Source organism: Muntiacus reevesi, chromosome 4 (assembly GCF_963930625.1).
Source record: "Muntiacus reevesi chromosome 4, mMunRee1.1, whole genome shotgun sequence".
NCBI classification, from domain to species: domain Eukaryota; kingdom Metazoa; phylum Chordata; class Mammalia; order Artiodactyla; family Cervidae; genus Muntiacus; species Muntiacus reevesi.
Window position 1 is genome coordinate 21,549,395 of NC_089252.1, and position 21,812 is coordinate 21,571,206.

The 21,812-nt window shown below is 37.9% G+C and overlaps 1 protein-coding gene and 1 non-coding gene across 10 annotated transcripts in view; one reads left to right on the forward strand and one right to left on the reverse strand.

Annotated features, from left to right (window-relative positions):
• DTNA (dystrobrevin alpha) overlaps positions 1–8,329 on the reverse strand; it is a 301,171-nt gene extending 292,842 nt beyond the window's left edge. For all 9 annotated transcript variants that reach the window (XM_065932380.1, XM_065932383.1, XM_065932382.1 and 6 more), the window contains exon 1: positions 8,145–8,329. The gene's annotated coding sequence lies outside the window, so the exon portion shown is untranslated. The remainder of the gene's footprint in view (positions 1–8,144) is intronic.
• LOC136168064 (U6 spliceosomal RNA) lies at positions 1,081–1,182 on the forward strand. Its single transcript, XR_010663222.1, has one exon. It is a non-coding gene; the product is annotated as a U6 spliceosomal RNA (small nuclear RNA).
• Positions 8,330–21,812: the final 13,483 nt, after the last annotated feature.

The window sequence follows — 21,812 nt, forward strand, 5'->3', positions numbered from 1 at the left end:
TTTCCAGGCAAGAACACTGGAGTGAGTTGCCATTTCCTTCTCCAGGGGATCTTCCTGACCCAGGGATTGAACCCGGGTCTCTGGCTTGGCAAGCGGATTCTTTACCACTGAGCCACCTGGGAAGCCCATTTACATATATATGTTAGAAATGCATAGCTTTGAATAACATTTATATCACTCTGCTACTCTACTTTTTACCTTGCATTTAGTCTTAAACATTAACAAGGCAAAATTGGGAAATTCAAAGATTAATGAGGTACTTAAAAGTTGAAAAAATTATTAAGCCTATATTTTAAGGTCTTTGGGATTTTTAACTCAAATCAGCAAAAACAATTTACGTGTTCAGGAGTGATAATTCTAGGAAATTCTCTATGGAAGAAAAAGGAAAACAGATGAGGATCCTAGGTCAGATGAATTTGGGCAATGCTATATACCACATTGCCCTCTCAGTGATTTCTTTGACCTTTGCATTAAGGGCTCTTAAAGTTTTACACTTTAAAGTTTTACTAAATAAACATGTTTGATATTCTTTAACACAGCATTTCTCAAGCTAATTTGAATGTGTGTGTGTGTGTGTGTGTGTGTGTGTGTGTGTGTGTGTGTGTATGAGTGAGTGAATGCAAGTTGCTCAGTCATGTCTGACTCTTTGCGACCCCATGGACTATACAGTCCATGTAATTCTTCAGGCCAGAATCAGAATACTGGAGTGGGTAGCCTTTCCCTTCTCCGGGGGATCTTCCCAACTCAGGGATTGAACCCAGGTCTCCCACATTGCAGGAGGATTCTTTACCAGCTGAGTCACAGGGGAAGCCTGTATATACATATATAATTTTTTTCAATTTCTAAGTGCCTCATTAACCTTTGAATTCCCCAGTTTTACCTTGTTAATGTTTAAGACTAAATGCAAGGTAAAAAGTAGAGTAGCAGAGTGATATAGATGTTATTCAAAACTATTTATTTCTAATGTATAATATAGATTGCCATTCCTCTGTGGCATTTTCCTTCATCCTAGTCCTTTTCTTTTGTCCCCTGGGAAAAGCAGGGACTGGGGATTTAGAATTACATTGTTACCTTTTTCTCCTGCTTACTTGGGCAGCACATATACTAAAATTGGAACATACAGAGATTAGCTTGGCTGCTGCACAAGGATGACAGCAAATTAGTGAAGCATTCCATATTTTTATACATGTGGAATCTAGAAAAGTGGTACAGATGAACCTATTTACAAAGCAGAAAAAGACACACAGATGTAGAGAATAAATGTATGAAGACCAAATGGGGAGACAGAGGGTGGGATGAATTGGGAGGCTGGGATTGACATACACTATTCAAACTATGTATAAAATAGACAACTAATGAGACCTACTGTATAGCACAGGGAACTCAATGCTCTGTGGTGAACCAAGTGGGAAGGAAGTCCAAAAAAGAGGGGATATATGTTTATGTGTGACCGAGTCACTTTTCTGTACAGAAGAAGCTAACACAATATTGTAAAGCAACTAAACTGCAATACAAAATAAATTTAAACATGTTTAAAAGGTACCATTTTCTCCATTTCTTTGTTACACATGATCAGTTCTTAGAGATGGCAAAGTGTTAGCATTGCACATTGACTCTCTCCATTCTATAGAAATTAATTTATCAGAGGTTCTTTTTCCTTCCCAGAACTCTCCATGGGCAGGACTCCCTGAGAGGTAGGTGTGGGGACAGGTAAAATGCTAGGATTCCAAAGGCCTGGAGAAACTATGGCAGGAAAAGTCATAGTCACTCTGGAAATGGTGAGGATTCAGAGAGCCAAAAAAGTCTCAGTGGGGCTCAGAGCTACAGGATGAAAACAGACAAGAGACATTAGCATCAGATCACAAGTAGGCTGCCTACATGTTACCAAGCATGGATCAGATATTGTCCAAAGGTATAGAAGAGTTTCAATCGAGATCTCTGGTCTTCTGGGGGCTGAGGGGCTGCCTGTCATCCATGGCTGGAATTCATTAGAGGTCTTCATAAATATTCCAGCTCTTTCTCTCTCCAGGAAAGTGACAGGACTGTGTTACTCATCCAACTGAAGAGTAAAGTTAGGTGTGACCACATGGCATGCTTTGGCCAAGGAAGTGTGAGAAAAAGGAACATGGGTCGTTTCCTGGTAAAGGCAACAATGTGGAGAAGATCTCCAGTGAGCCCTTGACAAGCACTTTGCATGAGTGGGAAGGAAATATTGTTTTTTTCTAAACCACCAAGATTTAGAGGTTATGTGTAATCTTAGGAAACCATGTCTAGTATATCCAGAGAACTTCATATGTGCGCATCTTAGTTTTATTATACAGGAAAGAAAATAACAACATATGTCTCTTACCCACAAAATACTATGAAACATTGGATGCATTTTAGGAGAGACTTGTTACACTTATCTGAGGTGTTAAAAACAACATCTTTTGATGAGTAGATATGTTTCCACAAATGTGTTGTAATGAGCCATCTAAAACTAGAAAATTCAATGCATGAGAAGATAAATTTCATTCAAAATTAGTCTATATCTTTTAATAAAATTAATAAAAGCACCTGTATTCTTGAACTATGACTAATTCAGTGAATTCATTTTATTCAGCATTCATAAACCTGTGTGCTTACATATTAGCAAAGAAAGTGGTACAAAAGTAAAGTGAGACTAAAAAGGAAAAATAATAAAAATAACTATTGCTCTCTTGAAAATACACAGAGATTTACAAAGCTTTCATGACTCAGGGTGTCTCTGAGTCATCCTTATGCCATATTTATTTTGCAAGAATGCAGAGTCCAGCTTTATTTATGCAAATGAACACACTTCTATTTTATGTTATGATACAACACAGTTCCTATCTAATAAAAATATTTTTTCTATTTAACATTTTTTAGCACTTGTTTAGGTCTCTTTAAAATACTCTGTAATAAAATATCTGTTAAATATGAGGTTTTAAGAATAAAAGCAATCCTTAAACTTTTAAAACATAGATTTCTGAGAGAAAAACACAAATTGTTGGGAAAAGGCAAAGTGACTTTTTAACAAGTGTGGAGATTAGCACAAGTAAATTAAAAATAAAAATGAGAAAGTAATATAAGGTAATTTGTAAATTACACCCACTGTTTTAACAGGATACACTCCGGTATCAGTGTCTGGTGAAGGGGTCGAAGTAAATCATTGCATTGTTTAGTACAAGCACAGTTTAAGGCATGAGGTAGGAGCTTGACAGGGATTTGTCAAGTTAGTAAGAAAAATCAGCTCAGCTACTTGGAGGTTACAATGTAAAATTAGTCAGATTTCAAGAGCTAGTCTCAATTTCTTTCACTGATGAGGCAAAAAAAGGTCAATTTTATATTTTCATATTTTGTGATGGAGAAATTTAGCATCTCATCTAAATATTGACTTTGATCATTTGATCTGATTCAAAACATTTTTTAGATAAATTTTGACCCCATCCACTTTATAGGGTTTTTGTCATGTGGAGGTAAAAGAGCCATATGTAAGAAAAAACAGAAACCAATTTTCTCAGTTTTCTAAATCTCAGGACTTGGCATATCAAAGTCATACAACAAGTGTGTGAAAAATTTATAAGTGATCTGAGGAATATGAAATTGGTTAAACATCCTCAGAATTAATAAGCTATATTTTCTCCTCCTCTGATTCACACCAACTATATTCAATTTGTAATAAATAAATGAAGTTTTTTTTTTTTTTTACTTAGCATAGCAGAAAGATTAATATTGCACTTCAAGGCCTCAAAATTTTTAGGAAAAAATGTAACCAAAAGAAAAAATGTAACCAACTTTAAGATTTTAGGGTCACAATATCATATCACATAAGCAAGCTTTCCTTCTAGCACATCCTGGGATCTGAAAATAATCCAGTGTTTTCTAATGGTTCAGATTCAGGTTGTGTGCAATGAGATGATTTTAATTTAGTTGTGTCACAGTGACTTTCTCCATTTGTGCTCTTCAGTATTCTCAACTAAATTTGTTGGAACAAGTCTGTTTTCCAGCTCTATGACTTTCTTTTTTATTATTAATATCTTTGATAATATACAGCTAATTTATTGTACTTACACTTCTGTCATCTCCTTCATCATCACACTCAAGGCATATAGTCTCATTTGGCAAAAATGAAAATAGATAGCATTCCATCTACCCAAACAACAATAACCAAATGAACATTTTTTTCTGGCCGTACCATGCAGCATGCGGGACATTAGCGCGCTGATCAGGGATCAAACCCTTGCCTCTTGTGGTAGAAATGCAGAGTCTTAACCAGTGGACCACCAGGGCATTCCTCAGACATTTTTAACTGACACTTCTTGACAATGAAGACTATGAAAGATCACTATTCTACATAAGAAATTTGAGGTCAAAAGAATAATGATGTTTAGAAGGAAAAATAATAAAGTAAGAAAGGAATTGTTGAGAAAAAAATTCCTTGACACAGTCACCCGTTCATTCCTTAAACATGCATTCAATGGTTTCTATGGTGTCAGTTACTGAGAATACAAAAATGAGTAAGACACGCTGCCTGCCATCAGGGATTCCCAGAATAGTGGTGAGCTACACAGTGAAAGGACGGTGAACGTGACTTATGAGATCAACCTTGAAGCAGAAGATTTGCCTGCAAAAGAGATAAACAATGGGCATTCATGGCAAAAAAAAAAAAAAAAGCTAGTAGGTAGACTAGCACAGACATACGATCATGGATAGAATATTCTGGAGGCACCAATGATGTGAGATTAAAGTGTTGGTGATAACCAGTGATATAGTGGAGATAATGTTAGAGAAACAGGTTGAGGCTTTGTGACATACTAAGACACATTAAGAAATACATTTTGAAGGGAATAGTGAACTATAAGAGACTTTAAAGTAGGGGGACAATCCATTTGTATGTATGATTTTTAGAGGATGGGTGTGTTGGTTTCAATATGGAGGATGAGTTGGGGATAGAACTTAGAGGCAGGAGAAATACTGGGAGTCATAATAATACCCAAGGGAGGTGATGAAGACCAGAAATAGAGCAGTTACAGAGGATGGAAAGGAAGGAATTTATTTATCATAATTTGTTAAATGTGGTGATACATGATATAGGCCAAGAAAAAGCATGAAATGTCAAGGTCAACAGCTGACAGTGAAGGCAATGGGGGTGGCTTAGAGAGACTAAAGAGATTACTAAGAAAAGAGGCCAGCTAGGGACAAATAGAAGGACTGTTAAGTATTGTTGACAGCTCAGATCAGGTTGAAACTCATGAATCTTCCAATCAGAAATTTACATTTGCAAAGTTCTCCACAAAAGCCTCAACAGATCATGCTACAACTAAAATAAAAAATGAGAAAGAATGATCTGAAATTATCAATGATATCAGCAGACTGCTGGATTTCTCTTTTAGAATAAAGAATCTTTAAAAAAAATGACTATAAAAGCAGAAGAGTGAGTTTCCATTTCTGGCAACAGTACGAAGATAATTTGGACTGACACTCTCACTAAGGTGATTAAAAATATTTCAAAGAGTTAATGAGATGGGGAAGGCATGGAAAAATTCAAGAGAGAAGACCAGAACTTGGAGATAGACACACGTCTTTGAAAGCTTCTGCTCTTGGGCATCTGAGTATCAGGAGCAAAAGGTCTGAGCAACCAGCTATACGATAAACAGCCTTATGGGTGTTCTTGTTGCTCAACTGTGTCTGTCTCTTTGCGACCCCATGAACTGCTGTACACCAGGCTTCCCTGTTCTTCACTATCCCATGGAGCATGCTCAAACTCATGTCCATTGGGTGGATGATGCTATCCAGCCACCTCATCCTCTGTCACTGCTTCTTCCTCTTGCCTTCAATTGCTCCCAGCATCAGGGTCTTTTCCAAAGAGTCGGCTCTCTTCAAATCAGGTGGCCAAAGTATTGGAGTTTCAGCTTCAGCATCAGTCCTTCCAATGAATATTCATGGTTTGTTTCCTTTAGGATTGAATGGTTTGATCTCCTTGCTTTCCAAGGGTGTTGTGGGAATGTTAAAGCCCATAGTCCTCACGTGAGGACTTTAATAAACTAACACGATATTCAGTTGGGGACTCAAAAGGCCATATCTCCCCTCAAGGTAGAAGTGAATCCCAAATAAACCATCCCTCACACACATCTGCAGCCTTGCTACTTGCACAAGGATAATTCAAGGAATCTTAGGTGCTGCCCTTTGACTCAGGTGCTTCTGGTCAGACATTGCCTCCAGAGGCCCTGTCAGAAGCAAACCCAAGTCCCCTCTGGAGGAAGCCAGCATCACCACCAGGTCTCAACTGATCCCTACCAGTGATTTTAAAAATACTTTTCCGGTAGATAGTCAAAGAGATCCAAGCAACCAAGAAAACAACACGCCGCACATGAGAAGTGGCAAGGGCAGTAAGAATAGAAACCAATCTCGGTAACTCTTGAGATATTAGAATGAGCAGACATATTATAAAGCAACTATACTTACTATGTTCAAAGAAATAAAATTAAAGTTTGACAATGTCAGCAGGGACATCACAGCAACACAGAAATATTCATCGGCCCCCTTTCCTGTCAATGCTATCTGGCCACGTATGTCTAAAATTCTTACATATAAGAACTTTTTACAAATGCTGTATTCTTTGGGGGTTTTCTTTAGCGCACTGAAAACAGAAACAAAGCCCCATTCTAATGTAATTTTATTTGTATGTATAATTCAATCAGAAATATATTAAAAGGGAAGTTTATTTGTGTCCTTGTGTCTTTGGTGAATATACATATGCATCATCTCACAAGTTTCTTGAAGACACCTATAATTCCTGTCAGGCTCCCTCCTCTGGTCAACAGATCAGGACACAGGTAGGCAAAGGAGGACAGGCATTCCATGTCACCGGGGAAAATGTATAAAGGTACCATCCACATGTGGAGAAGTGAAAGTTAACTGCAGCTTTTACAATCTAATGGGCTAATTATAAATAGGGAATGCTAACTGTGACTAACAAAACTGCTGTAAAATTAAGTGACTGGTTAGTATCATGTTCATTTTTCATTTCAGAAAAGTAACTCGGTATATTATTTATTCTTATCAAAGTTGAGTGAAAGATTGTCATTCATTGTTCGTACCTAGTTCAGCCAACTTAGTTCATTAGAATCTGGTTGATGTGACTGAACAAAACCTGGCCAGCTACACGTAACAACTGTTCAGCCTCACGCTCTAACAAGCACGTCAGCACATTTATTTTCCCCATATAAAGTAGAATTTTCAATTCATACCATGTACTCTGTGACTATTATGGCCAGTATTTATTCAGAAGGAATGCTGTGCAAGTTTGGAAAAGCTGTCTCTAAGAGAGCCGAGAGGTCACTGGACAAAACAAGAAACAAAACCTATACATGGTCAAAACATGAAGAGGACTAAAGTTTGTCGTTCTTTCTTTTAAAGAAAAAAGTTCTGAAATTTTGAGCACACAGCCAGGCAACATCAAACCAGCCAGCTCAGTCCCTGCTCCTTTCAGTCTCCATGGAATCAGAACTCTCCTATTCACTTTGCAAATATCAGCTTTTTTGGAGGAGGAGAACCTGCTTGGAATTAATGAGATGACACCCAAAAATAACTTCTATTAATAAATTGTTCACTTCAATGTAAAACTGCCCATTTTTCTCTTTAAAAAAAAGTATTTTCTAAAGGCTCCTTATGCACTTTCTATCATTTTTTTTCCCTTTCTTATATTCTTATTTTCTTTTTGCATCTTTTAAATTAAAAAATGCCATAATGCCAATCAGGGGAAATAACTCCATCTGACAAGAATACAGTCAATCCAATGGGGTTGCGGGCAGAGTCACACTTAATGCTGTGACATGTAACTCCTAACGGTGTAATTTAAGAAATGCAGGGTGTTTCAGGAGGAGTTAACAGAGGAAAAAGTAAAAGTGAAGTCAAACTGGAGTTACAGACATGCAAGGTCAATTTCAAAACCAAGCTGAAATACTTTGTTTCTTTCCACTTCACAAAACAGTAAACGTCAAGTATCTCAAGAAAGCTAAGAAAGTTACAACAGGGGAGAATCTCCCTGATCATTTCTTCATTCACACAAATAAAAAGAAAGCGGCCACATTAACCTTCCCAGAGAAGCGATCGCGCCTACAACCAGTCTTTGCACTTACCCTAGAGTATGTACACCATGGTCTCTTAAAGAATCCTGTTAATTCCAGTACGCCCAGGACATATATGAATTCTTAGCACACTCGCGGAAAGAACCAACCTTAACGAAATGGTTAATTACAACAGGACTCTGAAATCCTAGCGAGAGGCACGAGGGTAGAATCCAGCCTCCAGATCCTAGTGTATACTGTGTCTATCTTTAACTGGAAAATGACTCGGTTTCACATTCCACTGAAGTCCCACTGGCAGATGCCTTTGGTAAGCTCACCAATGGCAGGCTGTCAAACGCCCTCCCTCCACCCCCTCCGCCCCCTCCGCCCCCCTCCCGGCTCCGACTGAGCTTCCGCTGCTACGTCTAACGCTGATTTATTCAGCTGTCTTTATACCTGTCTCCGCGTGGGTAAAAGGAGATGCTTTCATTGATGGCTATTACGGAAACGCTTGGAAACTGAAGATCAGCCCGGACGACTCGCTCTGCTCTTCTCCCTGCCACCCCTTCCCCCTCCCTCCTGCCAGAAGCCATCTGACTTCCAAACTTGGCTGTCTGAAAAAGAATGTTCTCTGATTGGCATTCCTGGAAGCAGAAAGCAAGGCAGCTCGAGTTGTGTTCTGTTACTCAGCGTGAAAAACTTCCCAGGTAGGCAGAATACAAACAAGTTAAGTTTTCTGAGATTTTTTTTTTCTTCCCCTGAACTTTGAGGAGACACCAGGGAAATATCTGGGAGCGTGACAAATAGTTTTGTTGTTGCACACATTTAAGTTTGGATATTCACCTATAACTTTACCCCAAATGGCTATGGATGCCGTGAAAAAGTGAGATGGCGCATCTTTTGTTAAAAGCTGAATTTCCTTATTAGTAAATGCGTTGGAACTTGTTACAGGAAGAAATGGTCATGCTGCCTCTAATATTCTGAAAGGCAACTATGAGGTCTGTGGATTCTCTGTGAGATAAAACCTTGCTCATAGGAAACGTGAAAAAAAAAAACCCAAACAAACTGCTTTTAACTGTCCTATATTTTGTATTGCAAACAGCAGAAGCGGGTGCAAGAAATGTTTCTATCTCCGCATCAAGTCTTCTTGTCCAAAACTGTCTTGTAAACTTTGATGAAGACTGGGGGAAAAAAAAAGTGTGTGTGTGCGTGTGTGTGTGTGTGTGTGTGTGTGTGTGTGTGTGGCCATGTACAATACACCCCCACACCCATAGTCACACACACATGTCTGAACAAAGAAAAACTGAGTGAATGGAAATGACGGGAAAAACACATTTTCTCACACAGGAACTGACAAGAATTACTATTGTGGAGTAATAGTAATTCAAATAGTAATTCAAATCATGACTCCTAAAATTGTGTTTCATATTTATTTTGTGGTCACTGGGGTCAAAAGATCTGCTGTGCTGAAAACACTTTACCTCACCCTGTTCACAAGAGTGAGTGTATTACATGCCATGTTATGGACCAGACCAACTTCTTGAAAGGTCTGATAGAGGATTTATGTTAATAATTGCAGCAATCAGACAAACCACAACCCCCAGCGTCTTGGGACTTTCAGATCTCATCTGGCTGCCGCTGCCAACTCTAGGCAACTGTCAGCTGGCGGAGCTCAGGGTGGTGGTGTGGTTGCAGCTGCTCCCTGCAACTTTACAGACGTCTTGAAAATACCCAACGGCAGGAGACTGACTCCAAAGAGAAAGCTTTCTCTTTGTTTGTGGTTGGTTTTAAATGTTCTGTTCTCGGTGTTGTACCACATCTGAAGAAGCCCATTTTAGGGAACTGTGAGTGAACACCTGATGAACTGGCATCATATTACTCATTTATTTCTGCGATATTCTCATGCCCCATCTAGGCTGGCCTGCTACCAACCTGCTCACTCCTTATCCCATTACTAGATGTCCTTTAGAAAAAAAGATTAAAAGAAGGAGGGAGAGGAGGAAAAAACTTTCCTTATGCTTATTCCCAAACTGATTAACTAAGAGATGTTTCAGGCTCTGTATATTTTGGATAGATAAGGGCATCTGAATGACTTTAGTAATAAATAGAAATAACCAGTCACCCAGAGAGCACACATCCCTGTCTTTGTGATTCTTCTTCTATCAAAATGCTCCTCCCCAAGGCTAATGGATGGTGTCAAAACACATGTGAACTCAGAAGAGTGGATAGAGCTGGCGGCAGGCCATCTGGTTCACATCGGCCACACTATTCACTCATGCTGTACCTTCCAGTGAACATTAGCACCAATGAAACTCAAGAAACATTTGTTGAAGCAAGCAAATAATTGCTGGTGTAAAAGTGTATATTTTAACCTAAGGAACACAGTTATAGGTAGGCTCACATTTTAGATGAGTATGTTTGCATTTAATTTGATGACTCACAGGGAAAATTATATCTCTTTTCTAGCCATTAACCAAAAGATTATATGGAAGGTATACCAAGCACTGAGTACCTTTACTGAGGGCTTCTTTGGTGGCTCAGAGGATACAGAATCTGCCTGCAGTGCAGGAGACCCAGGTTCAATCCCTGGGTTGAGAAGATCCCTTGAAGAAGGAAATGACTACCCACTCCAGTATTCTTGTCTGGAGAATTCCATAAACAGGGGAGCCTGGTGAGCTAAAGTCCATGGAGTCACAAAGAGTCAGGACTGAGCAACTAACACTTTAATTTTTCACCTTTACTGAAGGAAAAAAAAAGATTATTATACATTTTGGATCTGTGTGAGTAAATGACTCTAAATATCAACATGGCAAATTCTGCTAAGTTTATTTCTATTGATCTTGTTGGCTTCTAAAGAGAAATAAAAGAAAATAAAGTTTTATGGACTTCTAATATTTCATATTAACTAGTAAACTATAGCAAGTTTTATTTATTGACTTCTTCCTGACCACTCCTTATAGTATAACATGCATCAATCAAATAGCTCCTTAGGTTCCAACTTTATGTCTTTTTATATTTTCATCTGTTTCAATGACAGAAATTCCAGAACATTTGCAACAGTAGTGGTAGCCGGAGTTCAAACCCAAGGCTGAATGAACACACAGGAATTTTTTTTTCTTCCTTTTTCCCCCCTTAACCTTCACAAGGCAGTTGATAAGATTTATAATGGCTAGAACTCAGTCTTTATCATGAGTAAATGTTATTTTTCTCTTTCATAAGCACTAACAAGAGAGTTAGGATTTGATCAGAAAAATAGCTTCCAGGGCTTGCTTCCAAAGAAAACTGGGCACGTAACAAGCAAATCAAATACCCTTGATTTATCATGAACAAGCAGTTAATCTGCTCCATTCTCCAGAAATAGACTGTCTTAGCTCAGTTCTGTGTATGGCAAAGGCTGGTAGCAGTCTCCTTGAAGGGTGAACAAGGTGTTTAGACAGGTCTTAGCTGATCTGTGAAGCATCTGTGTGTGAAAAATCTGGACAATGAAAAGCAAATGGTCCCTTTGCTTTTTCCTCTCTAGCATCCTTAAGACACCAGGCTTAAGCTGACAAAGACTGTATTCTCATGATGATAGTTTTGTGGATGATTTTGTCTTTTTTTTTTCCATTTATGTTTATTAGTTGGGGGCTAATTACTTTACAATATTGTAGTGGTTTTTGCCATACATTGACATGAATCAGCCATGGATTTACATGTGTTCCCCATCCTGAACCCCCCTCACACCTCCCTCCCCATCCCATCCCTCTGGGTCATCCCAGTGCATCAGCCCCAAGCACTTGTCTCATGCATCCAGCCTGGACTGGCGATCTGTTTTACACTTGATAACATACATGTTTCGAGGCTGTTCTCTCAGATCATCCCACCCTTGCCTTTTCCCATAGAGTCCAAAAGTTTGTTCTATACGTCTGTGTCTCTTTCTGTCTTGCATGTAGCATTATTGTTACCATCTTTCTAAATTCCATATATATGCGTTAGTATACTGTATTGGTGTTTATCTTTCTGGCTTACTTCACTCTGTATAATGGGCTCCAGTTTTATCCATCTCATTAGAACTGATTCAAATGTATTCTTTTTAATGGCTGAGTAATATTCCATTGTGTATATGTACCACAGCTTCCTTATCCATTTGTCTGCTGATGGGCATCTAGGTTGCTTCCATGTCCTGGCTATTATAAACAGTGCTGCGATGAACACTGGGATACACGTGTCTCTTTCAGATCTGGTTTCCTTGGCGTGTATGCCCAGGAGGGGGATTGCTGGGTCATATGGCAGTTCTATTTCCAGTTTTTTAAGAAATCTCCACACTGTTCTCCATAGTGGCTGTATTAGTTTGCATTCCCACCAACAGTGTAAGAGGGTTCCCTTTTCTCCACACCCTCTCCAGCATTTAGGAGGCTCTAAGAATATACAATGGAAAAAAGACAACCTCTTTAACAAGTGGTATTGGGAAAACTGGTCAACCACTTGTAAAAGAATGAAACTAGAACACTTTCTAACACCATACACAAAAATAAACTCAAAATGGATTAAAGATCTAAATGTAACACCAGAAACTACAAAACTCCTAGAGGAGAACATAGGCAAAACACTCTCTGACATAAATCACAGCAAGATCCTCTATGACCCACCTCCCAGAATATTGGAAATAAAAGCCAAAATAAACAAACGGGACCTATTTAAGCTTAAAAGCTTTTGCACAACAAAGGAAACTATAAACAAGGTACAAAGACAGCGTTCAGAATGGGAGAAAATAATAGCAAATGAAGAAACAGACAAAGCATTAATCTCAAAAATATACAAGCAACTCCTGTAGCTTAATTCCAGAAAAACAAATGACCCAGTAAAAAAAATGGGCCAAAGATCTAAACAGACATTTCTCCAAAGAAGACATACAGATGGCTAACAAACACATGAAAAGATGCTCAACATCACTCATTATCAGAGAAATGCAAATCGAAACCTCAATGAGGTACCATTACACGCCAGTCAGAATGATTTTGTCTTTTATATATTATTATTTTGAAAAAAAAATACACACTATTTGCTATGGGTCAAATATTTTTGTCCCCCAAAATATGTATGTTGAAACCTAACCTCTCATGTGATAGTTACAGTATTAGGGGCCTTTGGGAGGTGCTTAGGTCACAAGGGTGGATCCTCATGAATGGGATTAGTGCCCTTATAAATGAGACTCCAGAGAGCTTCTTCATCCCTTCCACCAGAGACAACACAGCAAAGAGATGGCCTTCAATGAGCCAGGAAGCCGGTCCTCATCAAACAGCAAATCTGTTGGCATCTTGATTTTGGACTTCCAGCCTTCACACTGTGATAAATAAATTCCCATTGTTTATTTCAGTTGTTTATAAGTCACTCAATCCATGGTATATTGTTAAAGTGGCCTGAATGGATTAAGACATTCTTTATGCAAAAGTGAGTCTGTCTGTGATAACCTGGAAGGGCAGGATGGGGTATGGGTGGGAGGGAGGCTCAAGAAGGAGGGGACACACATATACTCATAGCCAATTCATGTTGTTGAACAGCAGGAACCAACACAATGGAAAACAATTATCCTCCAATTAAAATAAATTTTTAAAAGGTGAGTTTGTTTTTTGTGAGGGAGGGGATAAATCATGTTTTTTTCCCTGCAGAAAAAAATAATAAACCCAAGTAGTAGTTGTTGAAAAGCAGTTAAAATAGACACTGCCCAAGAAAAAAAAGTAGAAAAACTATACATATAGGGGCTCTAACAACAGATATGGAAGGGTTTCAAAGCAGCAGCTTGCTCTGTATAATCTTATTAAATGCCAATCAACTTCAAAATTGGATGCCACAGGCATTGATTTTTGAATGCCTATGGTATGAAAATAGCCCTAATTATGGGAAGCACCATATGTATAAATTTACTAATTATAATATCATATTTGGTGGAGAAAGACTGGAGACAATGATTGTTTGATGACAACAGAAAGACGTGGGTTAATACTTAGGTTAGAAATTATAGCATCTAAACATACATGCACCATCATATACCAACTATATTAGAATATCTGTGGGCCCAGGAAAGAAAAAGACCAGAAGGAATCCTATCAAAATGATTTATGGTTAAACACACACACACACACACACACACACACACACACAATATTCAAATAAAAATAACTGCAGTCCTTCCTCATTCTCTGTCTCCTCTTCGTCTTTGGAGAGGCATCTCTACGTTAAGTCCCCTACATACAAACTCAAGTTATGAACTTTCAAAGATGTGAACCTATGTTTGCATATCCAATCATGTAAGTTAGTTTACATGTCTGGCGTACATTGTCACGTGCAGCTTGCCCTCCAGCTCCTAATGCTTATGATCCTTCAGTTCTGCCATCTTTCACCTCCTCTCCCTCCTCCAGTCTGTAACTCTTCTTGCCTTTTTCACTGATGCCAGCCCCTATATGCCCGCTGTTGTACTATACTTTTCAAAGTACTGTTCTGTTAAGATTAAAAATGTTTTCTTTATTTTCTGTTTGTTTTTCTAAGGTATTATCTGTGTGAAAAGTATTATAAACCTACTATAGTACAGTACTACATAGCCAGTTGTGTTAGTTGGGTACCTAGGTTAACTTTGTTTCACTTACGAATGAACTGGACTTATAATTGTGCTTCTGAAATGGAATTCTTTTGTACATAGGGAACTTACTATATTTCTCTTCTCAGGATCTCTTGTGTGGCCAGTGGGTTGGGAATTTTGGGTTGGGGGTGTGAGGAAATTGGGCAGGCTCTCCAATGTGGAAAGAGACACCAATGAAGAAGCTTAAAGGGTCTTATATTGGTATGAAGAAAGGTGATGGAGAGAAATACTCAAGAAAAAAAGTGATCTTAAAGGAACCAATGAGAACAGGGAAGGGAGGGGGGAATAGCATCTGGCACACCAGAGAAACAGGGACCAGATTGCTCACCAGACTGGGGAATAGCACCTTTGGATGCGGTAGTCTTTGAAGACAGCAGATCTAAAGGGGAGATTAGGCTATCTGATCCTAGGATATCTGGCTGTGTGTTTTGTGATTTCTTCTTTTTTTTTTTTTTCTCATTTCACTTGTCACTTTATTTTTTAAAACTTTTAAATTCTGTATTGGGGTATAACTGATTATCAATGTTGTGACAGTTTCAGGTAAACAGTGAAGGGACTCAGCCATGTGTATACATGTATCCACTCTCCCTCAACTACCCTCCCATCCAGCCTACCACACAACATTCAGCAGAGTGCCAAGTGCTATACTTGTTGGTTATCCAAACTCCCAACAAACAATAGTCCAGGACCTGATGGCTTCACAGGCGCATTCTATCAAACATTTGGGGAAGAGTTAGCACCTATTCTTCTGAAACTGTTCGAAAAAATTGCAGAGGAAGGAAAACTTCCAAACTCATTCTGTGAGGCCATCATCACCCTGACACCAAAATCAGGCAAAGATAGCACACACAAAAAGAAAACCACAGGTCAATATCACTGATGAACATAGGTGCAAAAATCCTCAACCAAATACTAGCAATCTATATCCAATATCACATTCAAAAGATTATACACCATGATCAAGTGGAAATTCATCCTGGGGATGCAAGGATTTTTCAATATCCACAAATCAATCAATATGATATGCCACATCAACAAACTGAAGAACAAAAATCAATATGATCATGTCAATAGATGCAGAAAAAGCTTTTGACAAAATCAGTACCCATTTATGATAAAAACTCTCCAGAAAGTGGGCATAAGAGGGACTGTACCCCAACATAATAAAGGCCTTATAGGACAAACATACAGGTAACATCATACTCAATGGTGAAAAGCTGAAGCATTTCCTCTAAGATCCAGAACAAGATAAGGATGTCCACTCTCACCACCATTAAACATGGTTTTGGAAGTCCAGGATACAGCAATTAGAGAAGAAAAAGAAGTAAGGGAAATCCAAATTGGAAAAGAAGAATTTAAACTGTCACTGTTTGCAGATGACATGATACTATACATACAAGATCATAAAGATGCTACCAGAAAACTACTAGAATTCATAAATGAATTCAGTAAAGTTGCAGCTACAAAATTAATACACAGAAATCTGTTACATTTCTATGCACTAACAACAAAAGATCAGAAAGAGAAATTCAAGAAACAATTCCATTGTCACTGCATCTAAAAGAATAAAATACCTAGGAAAAAACCTACCTAAGGAAACAAAAGATGTGCACTCAGAAAATTATAAGATGCTCATGAAACAAATCAAAAAAGATACAAACAGATGGAAAGATATACATACCATGTTCACGGCTTGGAAAAATCAATATTGTCAAAATAACTGTAAAACCCAAGGCAATGTAAAGATTCAATGCAATCTCTATTAAATTAAAACTGGCATTTTTCACAGAACCAGAACTAAAAATATAAAAATTTGTATGGAGACACAAAAGACCTAGAATAATCAAAGAAATCTTGGGAAAGAAAAACAGAGCTGGAGGAATCATGCTCCCAGACGTCACACTATACTACAAAGCTACAATCATCAAAAGAGCATGGTACAGGCACAAATACAGAAATATAGATCAATGGAACAGGACAGAAAACTCAGAAATAAACCCATTCACTTATGGTCAATTAATCTATGACAGAGTAGGCAAGACTACACAATATTGGAAAGACAGTTTTTTCAACAAATGGTGCTGGGAAAACTGCACAGCTATAGATAAAAAAGTGAAATTAGATCATTCTTTAACACTATACACAAAAGTAAGCAATAAGCTCTAAACGGATTAAAGACCTAAATATAAGACCAAACATTATAAAACCCCTAGAGGAAAACACAGGCCAAATACTCTCTGATATAAACTACAGCAATATCTTTTTCAATCCATTTCCCAGAAAAATGGAAATGAAAACAAAAATAAACACAAGGGACCTACTTAAGCTCAAAAGCTTTTGCACAGCAAAGGAAATAAAACAAAAAGACAACCCACAGACTAGGAGAAAATATATGCAAATGATGAGACTGACAAAGGATTAGTCTCCAAATAGTTCATTACACTTAACAGCATCAGGACAAATAAACTAATAAACAGATGGGGAGAAGACCTAAACAGAGATTTCTCCAAAGAAGACATACAGGTGGCCAAGAGACACATGAAAAGATGTTCAATATTGCTAATTATTAGAGCAATGCAAATCAAAATCACAACGAGATATCACCTGACACCCGCAAGAATGACTATCATCAGAAAATCCACAAATAGTAAATGCTGGAGAGGGTGTGGAGAGAAGGGAACCCTTCTCTACTGTTGGTGGGAATGTAAACTGGTACAGTCACTATGGAGAACAGTATGGAGGTTCCTTAAAAAACAAAATAGAGCTACCATATGACACTGTAATCCCACTCCTGGGCATATATTTGGAGAAAAACAAGATCTAAAAGGATACATGCATCCCAATGTTCACTGCAGCACTGTTTACAATAGCCAAGACATGGAAGCAATGTCTATTGACAGAGGTATGGATAAAGATGTGGTACATATATACAATGGAATATTATTCAGCCACTTAAAAGAATGAAATAATGACATTTGCAACAACATAGGTAGACCTAGAGAGTGTCAGGCTGAGTCAAGTAAATCAGACAGAAAAGGAAAAATATCGTATGACATCCCTTACATGTGGAATCTAAAAACAAATGATACACATGAACTTACTTACAAAATAGAAACAGACTCACAGACTTAGAGAACTGAACTTATGGTTGCCAGGGGAAAAGGAAGGGGAAAAGGACAGTTAGGGAGTTTGAGATGGACATGGACACACTGCTGTGTTTAAAGTGTGATTTCTTCCTATGGAACATTTTATTTTTCAAGATTTGGCAGTGTCATATTTGTGTGTCTTTTGGATATTGACAGGGATCTTGAAGCTACAGATAAATTTACTTACATGAAAATTTTTGAAAAGTTGTGATAATTGTTTTGTGGTACTGCCGTAGTTACTAAAATTGATTTTCTTCGATATGGGTCAGAAATCATCTTCACCCTTGTCTAAATAAATATTTTGATGATTTTTCTCTACTTGCATTTCGTTTCTTATATCTCTCTTAGTTCCCATAAAAAGTAGCTATTACAGCCTCTTAGGTTGAGCACTACATGTAAAGCGACCAACCATCCCAGTGTGAATAGAACTAAATGAGGAAAATACCAGGCAAATAGGATTCATCGGTCATCCTGTGTGTGTAATCTGGAAATTTTTATGTTATGTGTATGCTTTTGATAAAGATTAGTCTTTCTATTAATTAAGAGGTGTTTGGCCCAAGTAGAACGAACGGTAATTAGAAAATATCGATTTTTTTGTGTGTGTTTCTCTCTGCTAACCATGCAACCTGGGACAGATCAAATTTCAACAGGCACTATTTCCTCATCTCTACAAAGTGAATGACTATACAAATTTCCAAGAGTGTTGTCAACATAAAATGGGACATAAGAATGTATAAAATATATTAAATGAATAAGTATATTTTATATTTTATTTATATAAACTTTATAAAAATTATATATAGTTATTTTTCAAAAAAGTTCTCAGTTATTTTAGACTGAGAAATAATGGAAGCCCACAAAAGAGGTACAACACTTCAAGTTGTGTGCAAGTGGTGGGAGGGGAAGAGAGAAATAGACACTGGTGGATGAGGGAGTAACTTTCTCAGAAGAATCTGTTTCAGCATTTGATCTTCCCCCAAATCAAACTCATGAAGTATCTTTTTTTGTTTGTTTTGGTGAAGCTCTATAGCCCAGAAAAGAATCAACACTCCAGATTTACAAAAGATATACACTTATCTTCATTTTCAAAAGTGGATATTTTACTTGTACCTTTCCCTTTAAGCTCGGGTAGGGGTATTTTTCCCTTGTGGGACCAAAAGCAACCCTAGTTAGAGCATAATCATAAATATATCACAATCACTAGGCAAAATTAGAATATCCAACCTCATCCTAGGGACAGACAGATATACCTTATTATACCGCTATTTGAGCTCTGGCAGCATGAGCGTACCTGATGCCTTTCAACAAGTGAGGGTACCATTTGGTTTGGGAGCAAAATGAGAATGTAATTAATGTCATCACTTCAAATCAGTGTACATTTTCATAATCACATGTACAATTCATATTGGTTCCACTCAAAGCTTCTAGAGATTTATCAAGAATTGGAAGTAGGACAATTCTATTATACATCACAAAAGATTATAGACAAGCTGCACTGAGTCCGGTGATTATTATATTTGACTTTCAGTAAGTCCCCTACATATGAACCTTCAAGTTTGAATAAGGGGGATTTTCAAATATGCAAATATGTCCTGCTTTGTGAGCTGTTGTACTATACTACTGTAATTTTCAAGGTGCTTAACTATAAAATTTTAAATGCTTTATTTTTTGTTTTTTATGTATTATGTGAAGACTTTTGTAAACCTATTACAGGACGGTACTATATCACCAATTGTGTTAGTTGGGTACCCAAGCTAACTTTGTTGGACTTACAAACAAATTGGACTTATGAATGCACTCTTGAAACACAACTCCTTCATACACAGGGGATTTACTCTATTTATTTGGGAGCAGTTTTTCTCCAGATGAGTACGTGGCTCATCAGTGCTTTTCAAACTTTTTTGTTGGGTTGGGGTTGTTTCACTAGGGAACCCTTTGTTTAAAGGAAATAGTTCACTGAAACTTAACAGTGACAAACCATAGCTCCTTCAGCTGAAGCTAGGGTGGGACCTGGGGTCCCACTCACTCTGCTATTTCTTCCAGAAACAGTTTCTCCTGCAGGCATCTTGGAAACACAACTTAAAATCGCTGAATACTAGAGCATATTCATTTTATTTAAAAGTGTAACTTTAACACATTAAAAAAGTATGCACATATTTTTTAAAAGCCATATAGAATGACAGAGCTTAAAAGAATGTGCCATCCCAATTCCACCTCTCCTTGCCCTTGAATCCCAGGGACAATCATCTTTAATTTGTAACTGCTAGTTATGACAATTCCTTTATATTCTTAAATGATGCACTCATACACCCTTAAAACTTTTTTTTCAAATGTTGACATTATTCATCATCCTCCTATTACAGAAGATAAGGATTTAGTTCTTAAACACACTGCCTTCAGCATGCGTGATCACAACCTCTCTCTCCCTCCTTCTCATTTACACACACACACACACACACACCTTTCCTTTATTCTCCCAACTTTATTACACAAAATTTTCAGTGATTACATTATTTTGGCTCCGACATGGCAACCCACTCCAGTATTCTTGCGTGGAGAATCCCATGGACAAAGGAGCCTGGCAGACTACAGTCCATAGGATTGCAGAGTCAGGTATGACTTGAAGCAAGTTAGCATGCATGCACACACATTCATTGTTCACATGTAAACCACATGGGATCTAAGAGCCCATTTCCTTTATTTTACACATTTTTATTTTTTCTGACATTGGTATTTGTGTCATATTTTTGTTTGCTTAATCTTCTACCTGCCCATCATTATTTTTTTTAGACTCTCCAATAGACACGTAACATTTCTCTTAATACCGACAAAGTGAAGTGAAGTCGCTCAGTTGTGTCCGACTATTAGAGACCCCATGGACTGTAGCCCACCAGGCTCCTCCATCCATGGAATTTTCCAGGCAAGAATACTGGAGAGGGTAGCCATTCCCTTTTCTAGGAGATCTTCCCAACCCAGGGATTAAACCCAGGTCTCCCGCATTGTAGGCTGACGCTTTACCATCTGAGCCACCAGGGAAGTCCAACAAATACAGGGAATACCAACAAATACATCAACTATTTTTTCTGCATATCCTCTCCCTGCCCAACTTCACACCAGGGGTTCTTTTTGTAACATTAGCTTCTGTACTGTCATGGTGGGACTGGCTTTTGCTTCTCTTGAGTTTTGACTCTTTTGCTAGATTCTTTGTTCTCTCCTTCTTGATGAACTGCCCCATGGTTGGGGATTGGAGAAGCACAATTTCTAGCAGCTTCCACAGAAAGATGCCCAGGACAAATATAGTTTTGGAAAACTTGAATGCATGAAAATATCCTTAATTCTCTTCTTCCATTAATCATTAGCTTGACTACAGAATTCATTGTTTAGAAATACTTTTCACTCAGAAATTTCAAGGAATGTCTTCACTGTCTTGTAGTTCCTAGTGCTGTTAATTAGAAGGCATTCTGTTCCTTCGTCCAAATATTGTTTCCTCTTTATCTCTGATGTTCTAATATCCACACAATATAATTGGTGTGGGACCCTGCCCCCCCGCCCCATTCCACCACCCCCTCATTGATTGTGTTTGAAACTTAAGGCACTTTTATTCATCTCCTCCAATTCTGGACAAATATTTTAATTTTAGTTATAACCATTTTCTGAGCTCTATTTCCTCTGTTCTTTTATTTTGAAACTAAATTTATTTTCATTGGATGTTGGACCCCCTTAGACAGATCCCCTAAATTTACTATCTTTTCTCATGTATGCATCTTTCTACCACCTCATCTGTGGAATAATTGCTCATCTCTCTTCTGCTGAATATTCTATTTCTACTAGCATATGCTCAATTCCTAAGGATTCTATTTAGCTCTAATTGTTTTTCATAACACCACGTTTTATTTCATGGACAATTTCTTTTCTAATATCAGGGAGTACATACATTTCAGGCTTTTTAAAAAAGTTTTCACCTCTTCCCTGCAATCC